Source organism: Nyctereutes procyonoides, unplaced genomic scaffold (assembly GCF_905146905.1).
Source record: "Nyctereutes procyonoides isolate TBG_1078 unplaced genomic scaffold, NYPRO_anot_genome, whole genome shotgun sequence".
Classification (NCBI taxonomy): Eukaryota; Metazoa; Chordata; class Mammalia; order Carnivora; family Canidae; genus Nyctereutes; species Nyctereutes procyonoides.
In genome coordinates, this window is record NW_026575047.1 from 38,073,996 (window position 1) to 38,085,723 (window position 11,728).

Consider the following 11,728-nt stretch of genomic DNA (forward strand, 5'->3'; position numbering starts at 1 on the left):
AACAACAACAACAACAACTATCATTTCAACTTATAATCTTATGACTACAATATGACCAATAGTTTAAATTCTTTTTTTCATGTTATGCCTTCAAGATCTAAAATGTGGGGATCCCTGGGTGGCGCAGTGGTTTGGCGCCTGCCTTTGGCCCAGGGCGGGATCCTGGAGACTCCGGATCGAGTCCCACGTCGGGCTCCCGGTGCATGGAGCCTGCTTCTCCCTCTGCCTGTGACTCTGCTTCTCTCTCTCTGTGACTATCATAAATAAATAAAAATTAAAAAAAAAATTAAAAAAAAAAAGATCTAAAATGTGTCTTGCACTTGCAGTACATGTCAACCTGAACTAGCCTCCTTTGGAGTGGTCAGTGGCCTTTCTGGCTAGTGGCCTCTGTGTCAGTCAACATAGACTTAGAGAGAACCATACTTAACATTCTGACCTTAAAGAATTTTGTCTATATATATTTTTTCTTTTACTTTCTCTCTCTCTTTTTTTTTAAGATTTTATTTATTTATTCATGAGAGACACAGAGACAGAGAGAGGCAGAGACACAGGCAGAGGGAGAAGCAGGCTCCAAGTAGGGAGCCCGACATGGGACTCAATCCTGGGCCTCCAGAATTATACCCTGGGCTGAAGGCGGTGCTAAACCAGGGCTGCCCAATTTTTTTTCTCTTAAAACATGTTGAATTGAAAAGGGCTGGATTTTGAAGGGAGTGGGAGAAAACTTTCAGATGCTGAGAGTCTTTAGTTTGTAATCCTAAATGTTTCAGGTATTGGTCTCCTGATCAATTTTCTTCCTTTCCTTGAGAGATGCTGAGGATTTCTTTTTCTTTTTCTTTTTCTTTTCTTTTCTTTTTTCTTTTTTTTTTAAAGCCACACAGTGCACAGAATCACTTGGAAAGATAAAAAGACAATGACACAGGTGGGTGCCTGCTACCAAGCATTTACTCCTTCTGTTCATTCACTCATTCATTCACATTTGCTCCTAGCACCAGTTACTACACATCACCTATAGGTCAGGGACTGTGCCTAGGGTTAGTCTTCTAGCCACAGTCCCTGGCTTGTGAAACCTGCAATTTAGCAGAAAAGCCAGAGAAATTGTTACTATAAAATGTAGTAAGTGTCGTGAATGGGCCACCATGAGGAGCTGAGCGGCCACCTGGGAAAATAATGGAATCTATCTTAGGAGATCAGAAAAGAGAGGGGAAGATGGAAGGAAGAGCCACTAAGCAAAAGGGAGAAGGGAGAGCTGGAAAATGCTGGAGGCAGAAAGAGCCATGGTAAGGAAGGCCCAGAAGCCTTTTGTGGAACTGAAAGCAGTTCCCTGTGGTTAGTCTCCCAGCCAAGAAGAAATGCTGGTATCAGGCATCATTCTCCAGGCAGCCCAGTCAATAGTGCGGGCTGGGAGGCAGGATGTTGACAAATGGGTTATAGGCAGGGCCAGGACAGGAAGCACTCCACCCTGAAAATATTCCTTCACCAGTTCAGTCCAAGTTCACTAGTGACACACTCAGATGAGTTAATGAGCTACTCTTTTTTCTTTTGTTTTGTTTTGTTTTTCTCTCTCTTTCTCTTTTTAATTCCAGTATAGTTAACATGCAGTGTGATAGTAGCTTCAGGTGTACAGTATAGTGATTGAACACATCCAAATATTACTCAGTGCTCATCATGGTAAGTGTATGCTTGAACTCCATCACCTACTTCTCCCATTCATCCCACCCATCTCCCCTCTGGCCACCAGCACTGTGTTCTCTGTAGGGAGGAGTCTGTTCTTTGGTAAGCCATCTTCTAGACAAGCAAGAAGTTCTCCTATAGTGATTACTCTCTTTTCCGATCATGTCAGGCCCTGAAGACTTCTTTTTGATTCAGAAATTTGAATGCAATCAAACTTCTATGTAATAAAGGTCATATAAAAGTACATATAAAATACAGGAGTAAAAAAAAATACAGGAGTAGAACTAATGAACAGATGTTAACTCTGCCTTGGGGGAGGTCTGTGTGGCCTTCCCACTGAAACAGAATCTGACAAAAGTAGGATTGTCAGGCCTCCAAATGGAAGGACATTCTGATGATAATGATGATCATTATTTACTAAGTGTCAGGCTCTAGTCTCATAGTTTATATTCTAAGCTCACTTTATCTCCATAGAAGCCCCTAGGTCCCACAATGCCTGTTTACAGGTAAAGAAATGGAGGTGCAGAGAGGTTAAGTCACTTTAAAGTGACTTGTCTAGAATCAAACAGTTTGGAAGGAGTAGAGCAGCTTGGCTTCAGAGCTCACTTGATTAGCCCCTTTGTCATATCTTGGGGCTGCAAGTGTTTGCAAATGCCTGAATTGTAGGATGAGGGATTAGCAAGGAATGTCAGATCAAACGAATTGAGGGAAGCAGTGGCCAAATCATGCAGTTTCAGCCACCAGCACCTAGAAGACAGGCTACATAGCAGCCTTTAGGTAAGTGGTTTTTTTTGACTTGAGTGCATGCATAAATGATCACTAATGATCCTATTTTTTAATGCAGTTGCATTAGGAGAACATTATATTCAAATCCAGATTTACACAAACCACATTTCCAGTGGTGATTTACTGCCTCAACAGATTCCCAAAAAGATCCTTTAAACTATTAAGTTGGAGGCAGGCCAGATCTGAGGACCCAGAGGGGGTCCTGTAGGACCAGCCAAAAGGGTCTCTGGCTACGTGCAGGATAGAATTCAAACAGAAGCCAGGAGGAAGTGAGAACGGAGTTTACTGAATAGCGTAAGTGATAGATATAGCAGAGAGAGTGTCTGGGAGAGTCAGGAAAAGTGAGTGAGTCTCTTCCTCCCTTGGGTTCAGGAATTTACACTGGAAAGGGGTTCAGGGTACGTGTTCCTTCAGGAATCCAGGCTAGGGTCTGATCGAAGGCAAGTGTCAGGTGAACAATAGGTGTTATTTCATAAATGATTGAAGGTAGAGGGTGTTGATGCCAGTATCAGATGAGTTTTGTTCGAAGCTAATGTCCTGGAACATGTTTGGGATCCAGTACTTTTTAGATGTTATCAGGTGTTTGGGGGCCTAGGACGAAACTCAGAAAATGATTAACTTTCTTGCTTCCCCCTTGGAGTGGGAAGGTAGGTTCTTTGGTTTATTCGGATGCAAGGTGAAATATAGAACAGAAGTAAATGGGACGTGGCAAAAACAAAACAAAACAAAAAACAGCAGAGATGAGCCTTTCTAGAAGGCTTCAGTTTCTCTATTATTTACTATAAAATGCAAGAGGTCAAAAGGCAAATTCATCAGTGATGGAGAAGATATAAGCCCTGGTCAGAGGAGAGCCTAAAATCAGCCCCACGATTGATCCTTCCCCCACAAGACCTCCACATTCACAACATACTCTCTCCTCTCTAAGAACCTATAGAACAAAACAGAGTCCCTTTCTGCTTTTAGCTAAAGCATAATGGCCAAACAGGAAATTGGTGTCTCCCCACCCCCACTGTATATACACACACACCAACTCAGAAGGCTGTTCCTGCAGCTGTCCAGGACTTTTTAAGAGAGCTCCCCAGAAACCTCCCAGGAAGATTTGAGTGACTTCTAGTAATCTCTCTGCATAGAAGGCACCTTTAATTTAGGAGAATGAGATTTCTGCCTGACACCCACTGTTAACACAGAGTTGTTGCATCTTTTAAAAATCAGACTCTCTGATGTCCATGGCCATTGGGTTAGTAGGCAGAAAGTCTCATCTCTTTTGCCCCTGACCTGAGCTAAGGGAGGCTGGGATGGATGTGTCCTCCCAGCAAATGCACACAGGATCCTTTTGGAAGGTGGTATCAGGGAAGAACTAGGCTTTCAGTGTGACCCGCGCACTGGTTTGCCTTGATGCTCCTGGGTCACTTCCCTTCCTAGCAGGGTTATACAGGAACCTTCCCCTTCCACCCACCACTTCCTTCATTGGGAAGGTCAAGGAGAAAATATTAACATCCTGGTTATTTTGAATAGGGTTTTTTTAAAGAATGGAGTCAACTTTGCTTCGGGGGGTAGACACATTTGATTCATATAGAAGTGATGAACCAGGGTTCAGCTATAATGACAGATTGACTTTCCGTGCATTTGGACATCAGTTTGAACCCACTTCTTGTTTTTAATAATTATTAACATTCATTGTCCACTTACCATTTGTCATCCAACAGCCTCATTAACATGTTTAATAGTCAAATGATGAAAATGATCTTCTAGTCCACTTTACACCCAGAAAACTGAGGATTAAAAAAAAAAAGAGTTAACTTAGAGGAGCCTGAGTGGCTCAGTCAGTTAAGCATCCGACCCTTGATTTTGGCTCAGGTCAGGATCTCAGGGTCATGAGATTGAGCCCCATGTGGGGCTCCACACTCAGCACAGAGTCTGCTCAAGATTCTTATCTCCCTCTACCCTCCCCACCATTCTCTCTCTCTCAAATACACAAATAAGTAAATAAATAAAATATTTTTTAAAATATGACAAAGTTTTTAAAAAGAGTTAACTTGGGGCAACTGGCTGGCTCAGTCTGAAGAGCATGAGGCTCTTGATCTTAGGGTTATGAACTTAAGCTGCACATTGGGTATAGAGATTACTTAAACAAATAAAAATAAACTTAAAAAAAAAAAGAGTTAACCCATTGGCCCAAGATCATGCAGCTAGTGAGTGGTTGATCTCTGAAAAACCAAGTGAAGGTGGCAGCCGGGGAAGGGGGGTGGGGGCGCTCAGCGGTTTAGCGCCACCTTCAGCCCAGGGCCTGATTCTGGAGTCCTGGGATTGAGTCCCACATTGGGCTCCCTGCATGGAGCCTGTTCTCTCTCTGCCTGTGTCTCTGCCTCTCTCTCTCTTTCTCTGTGTCTCTCATGAATAAATAAAATCTTTCAAATAAATAAAGCCAAGTGAATCTGACTTAATCTCTATAAAAAGATGTTTCCTTCAGGCAGACCACCAGGCTATGTACGAAAGAAAATATAAGACATGCCATAGTGATGGGGTGGGGTCTAAAGAGTTATATGTCGGGAAGGTTGGCAGTCCCGTGAGCAGAGAAGATAGCATGTCAGAGTCCCACATTTGGGAAATGTAATGCCTTAGGCTTTATGTCTTTACCTAGAATCTGGAATCACTACATATCTGAATTATTTTCATAAGACACTGTTTTCGCTCCAGAACTGCAGGGGAACTTCATTAAGCCTTTCCAGATCGACTCAGCTTATATTAATTTCTCTAGGTCCTATTCCTTCCTACCAGATTCTTTTCTTTTTCTACCAGATTCTTTTCATCCCAGTTATTTCTTGCTCAGTCTGTCTGTTCCTCAAGACTGTAAGCTCACAGGAAGAAAGCACTCCACACCTAACCCCATTTCTAGTTTGTGCTGGACATTATGTTTCCTCTTTCACATTGCCACGCCGGCCCAGCTGTGGTCCAACATCCCTCAGAAGTCTCCTTTGATAAAAAGGAGAAAGTGTCCTTTGACAGAGCCTGAAAGACTCTTCCTCCTCTCTTGAGTTTCTATAGGCTGACAGTTATACCTTAACTATTTGTTTCCTTTCACTAAGATAGCTTCTATTTTTTTTTCCTGCTGCAAATGATACCAAAAATTCTTCAAGGACTAGGGCTAGGTCTTCTGCTCTTTACTTTGATAAATCCTGTTTCAGCCTTGAGCACATATTCTGGGCCACCAGAATGTGGCCAAGATTTGAATGAAGACAATCTTATCCTTAGAGTTTGGCTTGATCCACCTGTCTCTGGGCAGGCTAAGCCTCCCGGGCCTTAATATCTCCATTCATTCATTTAACAACTTTCTTTGAGTGTTTCTTTCATGTAATATTCTGGGAGTAAAAAGATAAGTAAGACGGACCTTGCCCCCAGGAAACTCATAGTCTGGTGAGAGCGACAGATACATAATTAGATGGCAAAACTGCAAGTAGAAGTGCAGTGGAGGCTTCCCAGAGGACCTGATGCATGAGCTTAATTTGAAAGGCAAGGAGAAATAAAAGGTGTTGGAGTGAGATGGAGAACTCTTTTTTTTTAAGATTTTATTTATTTATTCATGACAGACACACAGAGAGGGAGAGAGAGAGGCAGAGACACAGGCAAAGGGAGAAGTAGGCTCCACATAGGGAGCCCGATGTGGGACTCGATCCCAGGTCTCCAGGATCCAGCCCTGGGCTGAAGGCAGCGCCAAACCGCTGAGCCACCAGGGTTGCCCTGGAGAACTCTTCAGGCAGTGGAAGAAGCTTACACAAAAGCAAGAGCATGGAGCATTCAGGGAACTACGTACTCTCAAACATGAGGAGAGTAAGAACAGCAGGAGAGGTACGCAGGGGCCAGAACACAAAATACCTTTTGTAGCATGCTAAAGAATTTGGCCATTATCCTGAAAGTCAGGAACACCTACTGAAAAGTTTTATGTAAGGAAGTAACATCATCAAATTTATGGTTTGAGGGGGATCCCTGGGTGGCTAGCGGTTTGGCACCTGCCTTTGGCCCAGGGCGCAATCCTGGAGTCCCGGGATCGAGTCCCATGTCGGGCTCCCAGCATGGACCCTGCTTCTCCCTCCTCCTGTGTCTCAGCCTCTCTCTCTCTCTCTCTATCATGAATAAATAAATAAATAATTCAAAAAATTTATGGTTTGAATAAATCACTCAGGCTGCAGTATGGAGAAGTGTTTGGAGTGAGACAAGACATGGGAGAAAGACTACAGGTTGAAGGCCTGGTTAGGAGTTCATTGCAACAATTAGCATAAGTAGCATGAACCAAGGTAGTGACAGTGGGGTTGGAGAAAGTGGATGAATAAGAGAGATATTAAGAAAGTAGAATAACAAGATTGGTGACTAATTGGATTTGGCAAGTGAGAAGGAAGAATCAAGAATAACAATTAGATCTCTTATTTTTGTGATTGGATGGTGCCTTTTATACAGATTTGGAACATAAGAGAAAGAACAAGTCTTTAATGGGGAGTAGTGAGGATGGGGAGATGTGACATTTGGGACACAGTAAGTTTGAGATGTCTGCTGGACATCCAAGTGGAGATGTCCAGAAGCAGTTAACATAAAAGTCGACATCCAGGAGGAGATCAGAGCTATAGATATTAGAGAGGCACAGAGAGGGTAGTTGAAGTCATGAAAACAGATAAAGTCACCCAGAGACACTGTAGAATGAGAAGTAGTGTGGGATTCCTCCATTTAAGGAGTAAGCTAAAGAGTTCATGATGGAGACTGAGAACCACAAGCCAGAGAGGCAGGCAGCAAACTGAAAAGGGGACCCAAAGGCTGTAAAGGGATTTTAAGAGGCTATTTTATAGCTTTCAGCCATGGGTTGGGGATAGAAACCAGTTTTCAGTGAATTGAAAAAGAATATAGGTGATAAATGACTATGTCTATCTTTTGAAATTCATTGAGCTCTATACACCCTACTTCTACATTTTACTATATGTAAATTATACCTCCATAAAACAGCATAAAAATTTTGTAAGATATATTTGAACATGATTATATGCTAGGAAAAAAAGTTAAGGGGAAGAAAATTTTTTTAATAAATTAATTTTTATTGGTGTTCAATTTACCAACATACAGAATAACACCCAGTGCTCATCCCGTCAAGTGCCCCCCCTCAGTGCCCGTCACCCATTCACCCCCACCCCCCGCCCTCCTCCCCCTCCACCACCCCTAGTTCATTTCCCAGAGTTAGAAGTCTTTATGTTCTGTCTCCCTTTCTGATATTTCCCACACATTTCTTCTCCCTTCCCTTATATTCCCTTTCACTATTATTCATATTCCCCAAATGAATGAGAACATACACTGTTTGTCCTTCTCCGATTGACTTACTTCACTCAGCATAATACCCTCCAGTTCCATCCACATTGAAGCAAATGGTGGGTATTTGTCGTTTCTAATGGCTGAGTAATATTCCATTGTATACATAAACCACAGCTTCTTTATCCATTCATCTTTCGATGGACACTGAGGCTCCATCCACAGTTTGGCTATTGTGGACATGGCTGCTAGAAACATCGGGGTGCAGGTGTCCCGGCATTTCATTGCATCTGAATCTTTGGGGTAAATCCCTAACAGTGCAATTGCTGGGTCATAGGGCAGGTCTATTTTTAATTCTTTGAGGAACCTCCACACAGTTTTCCAGAGTGGCTGCACCAGTTCACATTCTAAGGGGAAGAAATTGAGGGAGAGAAGAAATGAGAGATTTTCTGCCTGAGCTTTTTTATGTCCTTTTTTTTTTTAAAGATTTTATTTATTTATTCATGAGAGACAGAGAGAGAGAGAGAAAGGCAGAGACACAGGCAGAGGGAGAAACGGGCTCCATGTAGGGATCTTGATGTGGAACTCGATCCCAGGACTCCAGGATCACACCCTGGGCCGAAGGCAGGCGGTAATCCACTGACCCACCCAGGGATCTCCCTGATAACCCTATTCTTAAACTGATTCTTTCTCTCTTTGATCATTCACTCTGATGGAAGATAGCTGCCCGAAAGAGAGGCCCACATGGCACAAAACTGAAGGAGACCTGGAGTTAATAGCCAGCTAGAAACTGAGGCTTAAATCCAGTAGTCCAGGAATAATTGAGACCTACCAACAGTCACATGAGTGGAGCTTGGAAGTTGATCCTTCAGTTAAGCCTTCAGATAAGACTGCAGCCCCTCCAGACAGTTTGACTATAACTTCATGAAAAACGTTGAGCCCAAGCCACCCAGCTATGATGGTCCCAAATTTCTGGCCCATAGACATTGTGAGATAATGTTTGTTGTGTTAATTTTCTAAGTTTGGGGGTAATTTGTTATGCAAAAATAGGCAACTAATTCATCAGATCAATGAAAATGAAGGGAAAGTGGTGAGATAGGTTTCCAGGGCCCAGCATGATTGGATGACTTTCTCCAGCAGCCCCCGACAACTCCAAACAATGTGCTCATCCACTTTGTATGCCATTGATTCTATGCAATGTCCAACAGTATCTTTTATTTTTTTAACAATATCTTTTGGGGGATCCCTGGGTGGCACAGCGGTTTGGCGCCTGCCTTTGGCCCAGGGCACGATCCTGGAGACCCGGGATCGAATCCCACATCAGGCTCCCAGTGCATGGAGTCTGCTTCTCCCTCTGCCTATGTCTCTGCCTCTCTCTCTCTCTCTCTCTCTCTGTGTGACTATCATAAATAAATAAAAATTTAAAAAAATTAAAAAAAAAACAATATCTTTTGGGATGCCTGGGTGGCTCAGCAGTTGAGCGTCTGCCTTTGGCTCAGGGTGTGATCCCAGTCCAAGGATTGAAGTCCACATTGGGCTCCCGGTGGGGAGCCTGCTTCTCCCTCTATGTTTCTGCTTCTCTCTGTGTCTGTCAGGAATAAATAAATAAAATCTTAAAAAATATATATCTTTTGATAAAGGAATTTTGCCAAAAACTTATTTAGCTTTCTTACCGGGCATATTTATCATTAATGTTATGATTGATTTAAAAATTTATGATTTATTCTTGTCAAGAATATGACCTGTCACTGTTTTGGCTTTGAAAAGTGCAACTTTAAAGGATGTCTCTATAGTTTTGACCACTTCTCGTATCTTTAGGGGTGAATATTATCAATGTCTTTTTAGGAAACATTATTTTGTGGGCTCATCTCCCTCTAGAAAAATTTGTTTTGATTATCTGATTGGCCACTGAACTTTTCTTAAAAATGGCACTAAGGCTTCATTGGCTTTCTGCCACCATTTGGCCAAGTTTCATAACCTAATGTACTGGAACCGGGAGAAAATAGATTACCAGTTTAATAAAACATATGTCCTAGAGGCTCATTATATTTCATAGTAGGCCTTTTCTTTTTCAGCTGCTCTCATAATTCATCATGCTTGTGGATTGCCCCGCCTCAGCACAGTCAGAGTCATACTCTATTGTTATCTGTGCTGGACTCCTGGCCAATGTTCCCTTGCAACTTTTTTTTTCGAAGTTTGAAAATATTCAGGAAAAAAAAAAAAGAACATACTCAGTATCCTGATTTAATTAACTTTCAACTAATTGAATTATTGATCTATTTTTGTGAATCTAAGATAAAATGTAACAAATGAAATTTCACATTGAACATACAAACAATAACACATATAGTAAAACAACACATTAGTTTAGATTAACTACACCCTACTAATTAAACCTCAGCTGAGATAAAATATAGAGCCAACATAACCAACACCTTACAAACAAAATGACTATTAAGGGTATAACATGATTTCTGAGAAAATCATATTTAATCTGAAATCTAAAATTTGTGAAGTAGGTGTGAATAAAGCTTCTGACTCTAATAAAATAGCCTGTAGACACTTGAGAGGTCACCAGTCCAGAGACCATGTGTTGGAAGAAGGCTGATAGACTGGGAGAAAAATTGTAGTCATGTGACCAGAGGACTTACTGGAATGGAAAAAGGTATACGAATGAAGAGCAAAAACTGATAGGAAATGTACAGTGTGACTCCACTTACATAAAAAAGTGAGTCAGTTAAGCATCTGCCTTTGGCTCAAGTCATGATCCCAGGGTCCTAGGATTGAGCCCCATATTGGGCTCCCTGCTCCACAGGAAGCCTGTTTCTCCCTCCCCTTCCCCTGCCCCACTGCTCGTGCTCTATTTTAAATAAATAAATAAATAAATAAATAAATAAATAAATAAATAAATAAACAAACAAATAAATAAATAAATAAAATCTTTTTTTAAAAAGTGAGTGTAAATTTTAAGTACATAGGAAGAAAGCATTAGGAGAAAAAACTGTTAAAAGAGGTGTACAGCCCAAGGAGGGGAGAGACTAAGAGAACAATGGGAACTTTCATATTCTACTCTCTATATGCCCATCTTTTTTATTTCAAATTGTGGTCACACACACATAACACAAACAAAACTTACCATCTTAACTATCTTTAAAAAAAAAAAAAAGGAGATAGCTTACTGAATACACTGCAGGGAAGCGGTGGGCAGGACAACAAAACAGAGACTGTTCCTATCTTAACTGTCTTTCAGTGCTGAGTTCTGTGGTCTTAAGTATATTCACATTGTTGTGCAACCAATCTCCAGAACTCTATCATCTGGAAAAGCTGAAGCTGAAGCTCCAATTAAACAAGAACTTCCCATTTTCTTCTTCTCAAACCCCCAGTACTATTCTACTTCCTGTCTCTATGAATTTGACTATTCTCGGTATCTCATATGAGTGGTGCCCTTACATTATTTGACCTTTTGTATCTGGCTTATTTCACTTAGTATAACATCTTCAAGGTTCGTTCATGTAGTAGCATTTATCAGAAATTCATTTCTCGGGGCACCTGGGTGGTTCAGTCAGTTAAGTGTCTCTCTTCAGCTCAGGTCCTGATCTTGGGGTCCTGGGATCCAGCCCTACATCATGCTCCCTGTTCAGTGGGGAGTCTGCTCCTCCCTCTCCCTCTGCCCCTCCCCCTGCTTGTGCTCTCTTTTTAATAAGTAAAATAAAATCTTTCTTAAAAATTTCATTTCTTTTTAAGATTGAATACTATTCCATGGTTTGTTTCTATCACATTTTGTTCATTCATTCATTTTTTGAAAAGATTTATTTATTTATTCATGAGAGACACAGAGAGAGGCAGAGACACAGGCAGAGGGAGAAGCAGGCTTCATGCAGGGAGCCCAATGTGGGACTCGATCCTGGGACTCCAGGATCATGCCCTGAGCCAAAGATAAATGCTCAACCACTGAGCCACCCAGGTGTCCCTTTTCATTCATTCA